The sequence below is a fragment of the Podarcis liolepis genome (genome assembly GCF_965112155.1).
Source record: "Podarcis liolepis genome assembly, chromosome: 7".
NCBI classification, from domain to species: Eukaryota; Metazoa; Chordata; class Lepidosauria; order Squamata; family Lacertidae; genus Podarcis; species Podarcis liolepis.
The window spans coordinates 77,519,395-77,534,036 of NC_139561.1; the positions used below are offsets into that span (position 1 = coordinate 77,519,395).

At 37.3% G+C, this 14,642-nt stretch overlaps 3 protein-coding genes across 5 annotated transcripts in view; 1 reads left to right on the top strand and 2 right to left on the bottom strand.

Annotated features, from left to right (window-relative positions):
- Positions 1-171, bottom strand: part of LOC310712383 (interferon-inducible GTPase 5-like) — a 323,482-nt gene extending 323,311 nt beyond the window's left edge. The window contains exon 1 of one of the 2 annotated variants that reach the window (XR_014528868.1): positions 52-169. The gene's annotated coding sequence lies outside the window, so the exon portion shown is untranslated. Of the gene's footprint in view, positions 1-51 lie in introns of both variants that reach the window. The other variant, XM_083515374.1, reaches the window with a different exon arrangement.
- LOC310712400 (interferon-inducible GTPase 5-like) overlaps positions 1-14,642 on the top strand; it is an 88,591-nt gene that overhangs the window by 20,651 nt on the left and 53,298 nt on the right. The window lies entirely within an intron of this gene.
- Positions 1-14,642, bottom strand: part of LOC310712397 (interferon-inducible GTPase 5-like) — a 99,481-nt gene that overhangs the window by 4,479 nt on the left and 80,360 nt on the right. The gene's annotated exons all lie outside the window — the stretch shown is intronic.

Here is a 14,642-nt window from a genome sequence, read left to right on the forward strand (position 1 = left end):
AAAAAGAAACGGAAATCATTGTAGATCGAGGAGAAAAGTTCAACTCCTTACCTGCTGCTGGATCGATTTTTTTTGCAGCCAAGCTCAGTCGTCTTCTTGGAGGTTTTGCTTCAAGGTTTCTCGCGCTTTTCTCCGTCCTGCTCTCTCCCTCTGTCTCCCTTTTATACCCTCTTCCTTGTGATTTTCACACCACTAAAAGCAAAAAAGAAAGCGAAGGTAACCAGCGAGGATGAGATAAGAACGCAACAAATAGCCGAAGCCGCATTCCTGGCCAGAGTCCAAGCAGCCCGTTTGCCAGCGGAAATGTTGCCTCCCCCCCCCCCCCCATAAAATATTTATTAAGAGTTTTAAACAATTTAAACAATACAACACACTTCCCATTCACAATCCAAGAAGAAAAAAAGAAAAGCACCATACAAAGCATACAGAAAAAAACATTCAAAAAAGACATAAAAAGACGTAAAAAAGAAAATGATTCAGTTTCTTAAATATTACTTCCATAACCCTCTTTCATGACTCCCTCACATCTCCCTTTTCTGTTTTCCTGTTTACAAAATCATGTTCAGCAATACTTTACCTTCTCTCAAAATTTGTTTTAAATTGTACATTTCAACTATTATGTCTCCAATTTTACCCTTTGTTATCAAATATTTGAATATTTAAGCTTGACATGATATTATTCAAATTTCATCTTTGTTCTTATAATTCAGTTATTTTCATACTCCTTTTCGCTAGGTTACTAATGCCATGTTGTCTTTATATCCTGCATCATTCTAGCATTCATACAATTTACAATACTTTTGCAAATAGTCCTTGAATTTCTTCCAGTCCTCTTCCACTGTCTCTTCTCCCAGGTCTCGGATTCTGCCAGTCATTTCTGCCGGTTCCAGCGAAACACTAAGAGTTCCAGGTTTTTCAGTGCAGTCCTTTTTTAATGTGAGCTATATACAGGCATTTACAAAAGAAACAGTCCATACAGAGTACTTACAAACGAATACTCTCCACCACAGCACCACTACACTACAGCACAACCACCACACCCCCTGTTAAACAGGCTTTCCTTTTAAAACAGGTGATAGCCAATTACACTAATCACACTCCTGCTGAGGAACTCTGACCCAGCAGAGTATTGCATCATCCTGCAGACTTATCCAGTATCCTGTGAATCCCAACACTCCTCCTTAAGTCAAAGGCTTGAGACCCAATAATTCTCTTAAGTCTCGAAATTTAGGAGCATCCAAACATTTTGTATACAAATCTGCCACATTACATTTTGTGTTACAGTGCTGTGCCTTTAACACATTTCTTTCTAAAGCATTTTTCACATTTCCGTATCTTATCGCAATATGTTTACTCTTGCTCTTAAAGTTCTGTTGGTTGGCAAGCTGTTGTGCAGCCATGTTGTCACTTAGCACAGTGATTGGCATTTCAGAAGGTATTCCAAGCTCTTTTGTTAGGCAAGCAAACCACTCTATTTGTGATACACATTCACTTATGGCTGAGTACTCTGCTTCACAAGTACTTGTGGCAACAAATGTTTGTTTCTGGGATTTCCACTGAACCAGGGCATTTCCAATATATATGGCATAGCCAGTGGTAGACTTTCCATTTTCTCTGTCCCCCCAGCTGGCATCAGCGTACGCATACACTTGCTGATCATATCCTGTATTCAGCACCAGTTTGTAATCTTTTGTGCCTTTCAGATACCTTAGGATTCTTTTAAGTGCTACCCAATCTCTCTGAGCCGGGTCTGCACTTCTTTGGCTTAACATGTGCACTGCCAATGTTATGTCGGGTCTTGTCCAACAACTTAAATATAACAGAGAACCCAACAGAGAATGAAACGCCGTTGCATTCTCACATTTTTGCCCTTCTGGTTCATTTTTGTACTGGGTAGTTATGGGAGTGTCAACCTCATTTGCCCTCTCCATTCCATATGTCTTCAGTAACTTTTCGATTTTTTCCTTCTGACTCAGAGAGTAAACACCCTCTTCATTTCTCTGAACCTCTACTCCTAAGTAATTCTGAATCTCTCCCAAATACTTCAGTTTGTATTTGTTACCTAGGCTGTTTATAAACCAAGACACTTGCTTTTGTGCAGTTGTTATTAGACAGATATCATCAACATACAAAAGTAAATAACAAACACTTCCTTGCACCATTGCTGAATATAAACAGGAATCAGCCAGGCTTTGTTTGAATCCCATCTTTTTCAAAGTTGTGTCTATGCATTCATGCCATAGACATGCACTTTCGTGTAAACCGTATAGTGCCCTTTGCAGTTTTAACACCATGCTGTCTTTTTCTAGCTCATAACCTGGTATTTGCTGTAAATATACCTCGGCGTCAATAGGAGCATTTAAATATGCTGAGGCAACATCAAAATGATTAACTTTTAACCCTCTCAGACTTGCCATTGCTAAAACTGATTTTACTGTTTCAGCCTTTGCTGTTGGGGCAAACACTTCATCATAATGTATCATTTTCCTCTGTCTCTAGGCTTGCCCTTTTTCACAACTTTCCCCAGTCTAAATGCACTTACAATTTTGAAATCTTTGTCTTCTTCCAAAGGCCAAAATTTTGTAAATTCCTTTGTCAGGTAATAAATTAAATCCCCTTTTTCAAGCTCAGGAACTGACCTCAATCTCAACTTATTCTCCTTACTTGGTAATTCAGTCATAGACAGATAGGCCTGCTGTTCACCTATCTGCTTGCGCATAGGTTTAACTTCCTCTTGTATGGCTTATGCTTTCTGTTTAGCCTCCTCAGCTATTTTGCAATTTTCTGTAGTAGCTTCGAACAACTTCCCAATTGATTGTGCATTTAAGGCCACTTGTTTAGTCAGGTTGTCAACACTAGCTGTATTTTGGTCAATTTTAGATGATTGTTCAGATACTTGCCTGCTCAGGCCTTCCAATTTTTCAAAAATTTTATCAAGTACTGAGTCCCCTCCTGCAGCCATTCCTTCTGTCCTGGCCTGCTCTGATTCTTCCTCTTGTGCCAGTACAATGGGAACCGATGATCTGCGCAGATGTGAAATTACAGTAGTTTGTTGTGTCTTAGTCTTAGCTGATCTTGTTCTCCCAGTTCCACTCATCCCAATTCTGTCTACGAGTCAAGGTCAATCAGTGAGCTATTCCCATGGGAATCCACAAGCCAGGAAATAAACAGAGAAGAAAAGGAAAAACAGTTCCCCAGTAGTTGTAATCCACAATTCCTCTAGAGGGAGTCTCAATAGATCTTAAGGGAAAAAACAAGGTTGTTGTTCATAAAAGTTTTCTCAAGCTAACCAAGATCCCTTAAGCAATTATAACAGTGTCCAACAGCTTCAAAATCCCGAAGGTCCTTCAGATCTTTAAATCCTAGCAGAGTTAATCCTTAAGTTACTTACAATGTCTCAAAAAGTGCCAGATTCCATAAAACAATGTATCAGTTCAACAGCACAGGTAACAATCCAATGTAGCAATCCACATAGCCAAGTCCATAAACTGACAGCTTTGACAGTCTGGCAGCCCGACTGCCGGGGTTTCTTGAAGTAAGGTTTATAAATCCACAAAGGAAGAGGTAAAGTAATATCCAAAGGTATAAAGGTAAAGTCAAATGTTATCAAAACGAAATCAAGTTGCTTGATGCACGGATTAGTTCCTTTTTAAAGCATAACTTCAAAGGCATTAGAGTCTTTGCTTTGGATCTGTTAAACAGCGCCGGGAGACGGACTTCCTGGTTGCGTCTCCCGCTTTAGCCGAATTTCAACAATTTACTCCCAAATTCAAGCGTTTCCCCTACTCACGGGTTGTTACTTTTTTAGCCGAATGTTCCCAGGAAAAGAGGTCAGCGCTCACCGACAGCAGCTTTGCGGCTTCACTCCACAGAAAGAGCGATCAACTCACAGCACCGCGCCAGCCCTTTCACGCTCCGGAGCCCCTTACGAGGTCCCTTCAACGTTTTGGGGGGCGCTGATGGTGCCCGCCGAGTCCCACGGCCACAGGCTATCGCTGCCTGTGGGTTTCCAACTTGGGTCTCCGCTTCACCGTAGAGGACAACCCTTTTCTGCGGAGCTTCCCCTTCACAGCGGGAAGGAGACCGCCATTGCTGTTCATGCCGCCTCCGGAAGCCTTTTCTGGGAAGTCACCTGTGGAAGCACCCCATATGGGCAATTCTTTACCTCTGCTGTTGTTGCCTCTGTGCCAGTCTCAGCAGCACCTGAGTTGTCAGCACCTCCTACTACTGCGGTGTAGAATATTTGCAAAGAACTGTAGAAATTTCCTAGATTTTTTTTTAAAAAAATCTAGTTAATCAGGTGCAATCATTTCAGCTGGTGTGCTCTGAGCATGAGTAATGTTGGATAAAATCCTTAGGCTGGGGTGTAAATGGCAAGCTGGGGGAGCAAAGTAGTGCTATGAGGAGAATTCGACTGATCAGGGCATGTGGCGTCCATGGTTGCACAGACGTGCATCTGCAGTACATCAGATGTGCACTGGGCACAGACTTATTAATATAAGAATGCAATGACAACAAGGTCCTGCCTCCTATATGAAGTGTGTCAAGTTTTTTCTTCCAACCCTCTCTCTGCATTGACCTCTCCTGTTATTTGCATTAAAAAGATGGGGGGGTGTTGGCAGTGAAAGGATTCATTAGCATGTGCAGAGATACTTTGTTCAAAAATAGAAATACAACCAAAAATACTTTCGGATCATAATGAAATAAAGTGTTTAATAAAAGGAATAGAAGAAAAATCCTTTCGATGGAGAATAAATGAGAGCTTATTTGATGATCAGAAAATAATAGAAAAGGCACAGAAGAATCTAACAGACTATTTTGTGAATAATTGCAACAAGGGCACAAAAATGAGTATAGTATGGGATGCCAGCAAAGCAGTAATGCAAGGTTTTTTTTCATACAGAGACTTCCGGGTTAGCGCAAAAGGCAAATGGCGGATTCCCTCCGAGCTCTGGAGGGAATCTGCTCCGTGGAAGACGGGTCCTGCCACAGCGACGACGTGGGGACCCTTAGAAACCACAGGCGCGGATGCCTGTGGACTTGGTGACTCAGCGGGCACCATTTGCGCCCCCCGACCGCGAAGAAGCCTTTTTGAAGGCTTCGGAGCGGGTGACGGAGAGTGGCGCGGTGCTGTGAGTAGACCGCTTCTTCTACGGAGTGAAGCCGCAAGCCATGGCCGGAGAGCGCTGACTTTTTTCCTTGAACATTCGGACTGCAAAAAGTAACAACCCGTGAGTAGTATGGAAATTGGACTTAAAAATCTTCTTTCCTTTGAATTCGGTACGATCGGGGGAAGCACTAAAAGGAAGTCCGCCCCCCCGTCTTGCAGACAATTTAAAGCAAGAATTGGATAACTAAGGTCGAGAGACCACTTCTCCCTGTGTGAGACAAAGTTATTAATTCCATGATTTGGCATTTGAAGTTTTGTGCTGGAGGATGAGAATTGATTTTTAGGAGCTGACGTGCAACCCCCCGGGATCCGGGAGCGATCCGCGAGAGAGCCTGTTGAGGAGATACAAAGAGTTTGACAGCTGTCAAACGAGCTGTCAAAATTTGGAAAATTTGTTTCTTGTTATTTCTGCTGGTTCGTTTTGATTTACCTGACTCTAAGTTGTTGAAAATAAAGAAGATACAAAATAAAAACCTGACTGTTGGAGAAAGAATACAAAGTAACTAGAATCCCTCTACAGGGGGTTCTGAGGCATTACAATGGCTGTAGATGGAAAAATACAGGCTGAGTTGGATAGGATGTTCTTTCTCCTGGGAAAGTTACAAGATCAGAGTAAAGCTTTGGCTACAGACCTAACGACCTTGAACTCTAAAGTAAATAAATTTGTGGACTGTGCCAAGGACTTGACTCAAGAAAATTCTGCAGCTAAACAGGAGGAGATACGTGTTGAATTGGAGGAGGGGGGAGGAGGAGCTGAAATGCCGCAGGTGAAAAAGGACAACCAGAGGCCTGATAGAATGGATTATAAAGAAAACAAGAACTGGATGATGAGAATGAGGTTTGAATTTCCAGATTTGTCTGGCAGGGCAAAAAGCCCAGAATAAAATTCAAAATTCTTACTGAGACTAAGAGCAGAGGGGGGTTTGCCCTGCCAGACTTTAAGTTATACTATGAAGCAGCAGCTTTCTGCTGGATGAAGGAATGGCTACTTCTTGAGAACACCGACATATTGGATTTAGAGGGATTCGACAATGCTTTTGGGTGGCATGCATATCTGTGGTATGACAAGGTTAAAGTTCATAAAGGTTTCAGAAACCATATTGTTAGAAAAGCATTATGTAATGTCTGGATGAGATACAAAGACTTGTTGGAAAGTAAGACCCCCAGGTGGCTGTCGCCAATGGAGGCCAAAGCCTTGAAAAAGCTAAATATGGAATCTAAATGGCCAAGATACTCGGAGATCTTGGAACAAGAAGGTGACAGGTTGAAATTGCAGAGTTATGAGAAACTTAAAGATAAGGTGCAGGACTGGTTACATTATTTTCAAATAAGAGAGGCCTATAACTTGGACAAAAAAAATGGTTTCCAGGTGGAAAAATCAAAGTTAGAAACAGAACTGTTAGAACCCAATGCTAAGATACTGTCGAGAATGTACGATTTGTTGTTGAAATGGAATACGGAGGAGGAAACGGTTAAATCCGCTATGATAAAATGGGCACAAGACATTGGTCATAATATTATGTCTGCTGACTGGGAACGGTTGTGGACCACCGGTATGAAATTTACGGCGTGTAATGCCTTAAGAGAAAATATCATGAAAATGGTTTACAGGTGGTACATGACACCAGTCAAGCTTGCAAAAATCTATCATTTGCCTGATAATAAATGTTGGAAATGTAAAGAAACTGAAGGAACATTCTTTCACCTTTGGTGGACGTGCCCAAGGATTAAGGCGTTCTGGGAAATGATCTATAATGAACTGAAAAAGGTATTTAAGTATACTTTTTTGAAGAAACCAGAGGCCTTTCTCCTGGGCATAGTCGGCCAATTGGTGCCAAAGAAGGATAGAACTTTTTTCATGTATGCTACAGCAGCAGCAAGAATACTTATTGCAAAGCATTGGAAGACGCAAGATCTACCCACCTTGGAAGAATGGCAGACACAAGTGATAGACTATATGGAACTGGCAGAGATGACCGGCAGAATCCGAGATCAAGGAGAGGAGCAGATGGAAGAGGACTGGAAGAAGTTTAAAGTTTATCTACAAAAATATTGTAAAATTTATGAATGTTGAAGGCTCTGAAAATGAAATGAAGGGGTTCTAGCGGCTAAGATAAATAAGATTGAAAAGGGAGGGATAAAGGTTTAAAACGAATAATGAACGATCTTGCTGATCAAACTTCTTAAAGTAGAATACAAGAAGGGAAGGCGGGTGGAAGTAAAGAGAATAAGGTTTGGAAAGTTATTAATATAAAAAAGTGTTCTTTTTATGCTCTTTTACCTTTGTATTTTTTTTTGTTTTTTGTTTTTTGTCTTTTTGTTGTTGTTGCCGTTGTTGTTGTTTTTACTGCTTTTTTTGTTTGGATTTCTGTTTATTTTTGTTGATGTTAAATTTTTGAAAAATTCTAATAAAATATTATTAAAAAAAAAAAAAAAGAATTTGAGAATGGAGATTGGAGAGATCTTCCTATGGGGAGATTGGAAGACTTACGGATTACAAATTTGATGAGGACGAAAATTGGAGCTCTTGGGACACTTGGGACATTTGGACTTAAAAGGAACAAGAAATATGATTTGGGCTCCGATTTTGAATATGGAGGTCTGGTTGGAAGAAACATAGATCCCACTGGGACAGAGCTTCTCCGAGATTCGATGTCCAACATAAAGGATTACCAACAAAACCGGCAGAGAGGGACTGAGAGAGATTTGAGGGCCTCGGACGTGAGGAATCCAGGCTGAGAACTGATAGACTGATGGATATTCTTTGGGGATCGAAACCGGGAAAGGGGGGGGGCGAGAGTTCTGGAATCCAAAGGGCATATAATTATATCTTGTTTTATGTTATTATGTTCTTTTTTCTTTTAATTAGTTTAAAAATTGGGAAATTTGTGGAAGGGAATGTGGGTCGACCTTAGAAAAGGATTTAAATGATGAGTATCGTGGTTTAATTGAGGTTTATAACTTAAATCTGGTTAATTAAGAAGAATTAAGTAAAATATTAATAAGGTAAAAGTTGGAGATAAGAACTTGCTGAGTTAACTATTGGAATCAGGATGCAAGAAGGGGAGGTGTGGGGAAGTCATGGAAAGTGGTTAAGAAAATAAGGTTTTGAAATTATGCATGTTTGTCTTTGTGTTTGTGTGTTTGTGTTATGTCTATATAAACTATGAAAACCCAATAAAAATTTTATAAAAAATAAAAAGGTTTTTTTCATACAGCAGAATACCATCAAAAACAAATTTAGAGAAAAAGGGAGAAAAGAAATCTTAAAACAAATAATGGAAAATGAGAAGAAGCTAATTAAGAGTCCAAACAATCTGAAAATAAAACAGAATATTAAGATATTACAAACTCAATTTGCAATGATAATAAACAAAGAAGTAGAATGGAACATTAAAAGAATGAGACAAAAGAACTTTGAACATGCAAATAAATCAGGAAACTGGCTGGCATGGCAGATTAGAAAAAGAAAGGAACAGAATACAATTAATAAGATTATTTTAGAAGGAAAGGAAATAGATAATCCAAAAGAAATCAGAAAAGGATTTTTACAGACATCTAAATAAAAAAACTGAGAAAAGTGATGTTAAAAAAAAGAAGAAGATTTCTTGAGACAGAAGGAGGTGCAGAAAATCCCGACTGATAAAAAACACAGACTGAACGACCCAATTGATACAGAAGAAATTAAAGATGCTATAAAAGAGTTGAAGAGTGGAAAGACACCAGGACCGGATGGATTTACCATAATATATTATAAAGAAATGAAACACACTCTACTTGTGCCAATGAAAGAAGTTATGAACAATATATTAAAGAAGGGAGAATTGCCAGAAACATGGAAAGAAGCCTACATTACACTTATTCCAAAGCAAAATTCGGATTTAAAACAAGTAAAGAATTATTGGCCGATTTCTTTGTTAAATAATGATTATAAATTATTTGCAAGTATATTAGCAAACAGGATGAAAAAAATACTGAAAGAAACTATACACAATGATCAGGCAGGTTTTCTTCCTGGCAGACAGATGAAAGATAATATAAGAAACATAGTTAATATAATTGAATATCTGACAGCCAGGAATGAAAAACAAGCAATGTTAATTTTTGTGGATGCTGAAAAGGCTTTTGATAATATATCTTGGGAATTTATGTTTAAAAAATTGGATTTTTAAAATTTTTTTGCAAAAAAAATTATTAGTTTTTACAATATCAGCGACAAACAAAAACATAAAACAAACATAAATCATAACCTTATTGAAAATAACAGTAAAACGACTTCCTCATTTCCCCTTAGTTGAATTTCATTGCATATACTTATAACCGTTTTCCAAATCCCAATTTTGATACCCTTTAAATTAAACATTAACATCTTTAAATCTTCTCCTTCTTGTATTAGACATATTATTTTATCAGTTAACATAAATACAATCCTAAGCCCATTAAGTATCTGGAATCTATTTCCAGTTATTTTAGCTTAACAAATTTAGCTAAATAATCATTAAATTTCTTCCATTCTTCGTGGTGTTCCTCCTCCTTCTGGTCGCGGACTCTTCCGGTTAGATCGGCTAGCTCTCCATAAAATCCATCATCTTCATCTGCCATTCTTCTACTGTTGGTAATTCTTGAGTTTTCCACTTTTTAGCTAACAAAATACGAGCCGCAGTTGTGGCATACAAAAATAGATTAACATCTTTCTTGCGCAATTCCGAACCTGTTATTCCAAGAAGAAAGGCCTCTGGTTTCTTTATAAATGTATATTTCAACATTTTTTTCAATTCATTATAAATTTTTTCCCCAGAGGTCTTTCACCTTGGGGCAGGTCCACCACATATGAAAGAATGTTCCTTCCTTTTCTTTACATTTCCAACATGTATTATCACAATTATGATACATCTTTGCTAATTTTACAGGAGTCAAATACCATCTATACATCATCTTCATAATATTTTCCTTTAACAAAGTACATGCCGTGAACTTAACCCCTTTCTTCCACAATCTTTCCCAGTCCTCAAACATTATATTATGTCCTAAATCTCTTGCCCAATCTATCATCACCGATTTAACTTGTTCATCTTTCGTATGCCACTCCAGCAAAAGCTTGTACATTTTAGATAAGTTTTTACCTTCAGTATCTAACAACTCTGTCTCCAACTTAGATTTTTCCAGGCAAAACCATTTTTCTTATCCAGTTTATACGATTCGTTAATCTGGTGGTAATGTAGCCAGTTTAGCTTATCTTTAATTTGCTCAAATGGTCTTAATTTATAACCTTCCTCTTCCTCTATTAATAAGTCATAATATCTCAACCATTTGGCATCCATATTTAATTTTTTCTGGGCCTTTGCCTCCATTGGTGAAAGCCATCTGGGCGTCTTTCTTTCTAAAAGGTCTTTGTATTTTATCTAAACATTATATAACGATTTCCTAATTATATGATTCTTAAATGCTTTATGGGCTTTTACTTTATCATACCACAAATATGCATGCCAACCAAACACATTATCAAATCCCTCCAAATCTAGTAAATCTGTATCTTCTAATTTCATCCATTCTTTAATCCAACAAAGTGCGGCAGTTTCAAAATAGATTTTTAAGTCTGGCAAAGAGAATCCCCCTCTTTCTTTCGAATCCGTAAGTAATTTATATTTAATTCTGGGTTTTCTCCCCTGCCAGATAAATCTAGAAAGAGCTTTTTGCCATTCTTTAAAACATTTCACATTGGGAGGGCTTGAAACAAAAAAAAAGCAAAAATTTGGAATTTATGGATACGGGTCAATTCTTCCTATATGTATTAAAAGTGATATATACAGAGCAGAGAGCAAAATTGATTGTAAACAACATAGTAACAGAAAATATTGTAATTACTAAAGGCACAATACAAGGGTGTCCTCTTTTACCATTGTTATTCATATCGGTACTGGAAATCTTTTTAAGATCAATAAGGAGAAAGTGAGTTAATAAAGGGTGTTACAGTCGGTCAAAAGCAGTATAAGGTAAAAGCCTTTGCTGATGACTTGGTATTAACAATTGAAGAACCATCTACAAGTATCAAAGAAGTATTAGAGGAGATAGCACAGTTTGGGCAAGTGGCAGGTTTTAAATTGAACAAAAAGAAAACTAAGATAATTGCTAAAAACATGAAACAAGACCTGATAGAAACAGTGCAGCAACAAACATGTCTAGAAGAAAGTTAAATATTTAGGAATTTGTTTAACTCCCAAAAATATTAATCTATTTCAAAATAATTACACACCAGTGTGGAATAGTGTTAAAAGAGATCTAGAGGTATGGGGAAGGTTGAAGTTATCATTCTGGGGTAGGATTTCAGTGATAAAGATAAAGATGAATGTGCTACCAAGGATGTTATTTTTGTTTCAGACAATTCCAATAGTTAAAGGGGCCGCAATATTTAAAGATTGGCAAAAGACAATTTCAAGATATATCTGGCAGGGTAAGAAGCCGAGAATACAACTTAAGCTATTAACAGATGCTAAAGAAAGAGGAGGCTTCACCCTGCCAGACTTGAAATTATATTATGAAGTGTTGTGCCTCTGTTGGTTGAAAGAATGGATGAAACTAGAAAATACAGAATTGCTGGATCTCGAAGGCTATGATAATAGATTTGGTTGGCATGCATATTTATGGTATGATAAGAAAAAAAGTCCATAAAGGATTTGGAAACCACATATTTCGAAGATCTCTTATAGAGGTTTGGGATAGGTATAAAAACCTACTGGAACAAAAAATACCACGTTGGTTATCCCCATTAGAAGCGATGAGTGGGTGGTTGTCGCCAATGGAGGCAAAGGCTGTGAAAAAGTTCAATATGGAGGCCAAATGGCCGAAATATTGGGAAATTTTGGAACAAGAAGGAGACAAACTGAAATTGCAGAGTTTTGAGAAATTAAAAGATAAAGTGCGAGATTGGCTTCATTATTATCAAATAATGGAGGTTTACAAGTTGGACAGGAAAATTGGCTTCCAGGTGGAAAAGTCAAAATTAGAAACAGAATTGTTAGAACCTAATACTAAGAACTTGTCAAAAATGTATAACTTGCTGTTGAAATGGAATACACAGGATGAAACAGTGAAATCAGCCATGATTAAGTGGGCACAAGATATTGGTCATAACATTATGTTTGCTGACTGGGAACAGTTGTGGACCACCGGTATGAAATTTACGGCATGTAATGCCTTAAAGGAAAATATTATGAAAATGATTTATAGGTGGTACATGACCCCAGTCAAGCTTGCAAAAATTTACCACTTGTCTGATAATAAATGCTGGAAATGTAAAGAGACTGAAGGTACATTCTTTCACCTTTGGTGGACATGCCCAAAGAGTAAGGCTTTCTGGGAAATGATATATAATGAACTGAAAAAGGTATTTAAATATACCTTCCTGAAGAAACCAGAGGCTTTTCTCTTGGGTATGGTCGGCCAACTGGTGCCAAAGAAGGACAGAACATTCTTTATGTATGCTACAACAGCAGCAAGAATACTCATCACAAAGTATTGGAAGTTACAAGAACTACCCACCTTGGAAGAATGGCAGATGAAGGTGATAGACTACATGGGACTGGCAGAGATGACTGGCAGAATCCGAGACCAGGGAAGAGAGACAGCGGAGGAAGACTGGAAGAAATTTAAGGACTATCTTAGGAAACATTGTAAAATTATTGAATGTTAGAATGACGTTGGTTTAGAAATTAAGCAGTTTCTAGCTGTAATGATTAAGTAAAAAGAAAAGAAAGGCTAAAAAATTTAAATGGATAATAAGGAAGAGGATTTGCTGAATTAAAATTTGGGAATTGGAATACAGAAAAGGGAGGTATGAGGAAGTCGGGGAAGTAAGTTACAAGAAAATAAGGGAATGAAATTATACTTGTTTTTGTTTTTTGTTTGTATTAATGTTTTGTCTTGTTATTATATAATTTGTGAAACTTCAATAAAAATCTTTTTTTAAAAAAAGAAGAAGCAATGAGTGTAAAAAAGGTCAATATGAGTGGGAAATGGATAACATATGGGAAATTAATAATTAGGGAAGGAGGAAAATGGAAATTGAAGCCATATGAAGATGTGAAAGAGTATGTTAATGATTGGTTACATTACTACCAGGTCAAGGAAATGTTTAAACAAGACTTTAAAGAAAAGGATTTTATGAAAATGAATCAAAGTTTGAACAAGAGATATTGAACAATGACTTTAAAATGTTGTCCAAAATGTATAAGTTGCTGCTGGAATGGCATTTGAAAGACAAGGAGGTTAAGTTGGTTATGATTCATTGGGCCAAAGATTATGGATATAATATACAGCTGAGTGATTGGGTAAAATTATGGAAAGAAGGTCTAAAATTTACAGCATGTAATGCACTAAATGAAAATGTGATGAATATGATGTAGAGATGGTATATAATACCGGTTAAGTTAGCAAAAATGTATAAAGTTAGTAATAAATGTTGGAAATGTAAGGAAAAAGAAGGAACATTTTATCACATGTGGTGGGAATGTAAAAAGGTGAAATGCTTCTGGGAGATGATATATAATGAGTTGAAAAAAATGTTGAAATATACGTTTATAAAGAAACCAGAAGCATTTCTTTTGGGTATTGTTGGAAATGATATAAATAGAAAGGAATGTAAGTTTTTCTCATATGCAGTAACAGCAGCAATAATATTATTTATTTATAAAATTTTTATTAGTTTTACAGATTTTTTAAACACAACCAAACACATAAAAAGACATACAAACACGTATAATTTCATAACATTTTTTTCTTAAACTTCTTTTCCGGGACTCCCCCATACCCCCCCTTTCTGCATCCCAATGTCCAAAGTATTTTTTTAGCAACTTCTAAATATACCTTTCCAACCTCTGTCCTCTTAGTCTTTCTATAATCTTATCTCTTAACGCTGTATCCCTTTCTTCCTGAAAACCTCAACATTCTAACATTCATCAAGTTTGTAATAGTCCTTAAGATAACTTTTAAATTTTCTCCATTCTTCTTCCGCCGTCTCTTTTCCCTGATCACGGATTCTGCTCGTCATCTCAGCTAATGTCATGTAGTCCATCACTTTCATCTGCCATTCTTCCAGAGTGGGTAGATCTTGTGTCTTCCAATACTTTGCGATAAGCCTTTGACAGCAGCAATAATATTATTGGCCCAAAAATGGAAGCAAGAAGAATTACCAACAATGGAAAAATGGAGGATGAAATTAATGGACTATGCAGAACTTGATAAACTAACAGGAAGGATCCAAAACCGGCGGGACCAGAGGTTCACCGAAGACTGAAGTAAATTTACGGATTATTTTAAAAGTATTTGTGATGATCAGACGACGTTTGTAGGTTTGCAAGAAGTTCTGTGAGGAGTATTATTGGAAATATTGTAAAAACAAAAAAGGAGAGATGATATGTTAAAAGATGTAAAGGCAATATTAAGTTAAGAAATGCTTAAGAAGTGATTAAGACAG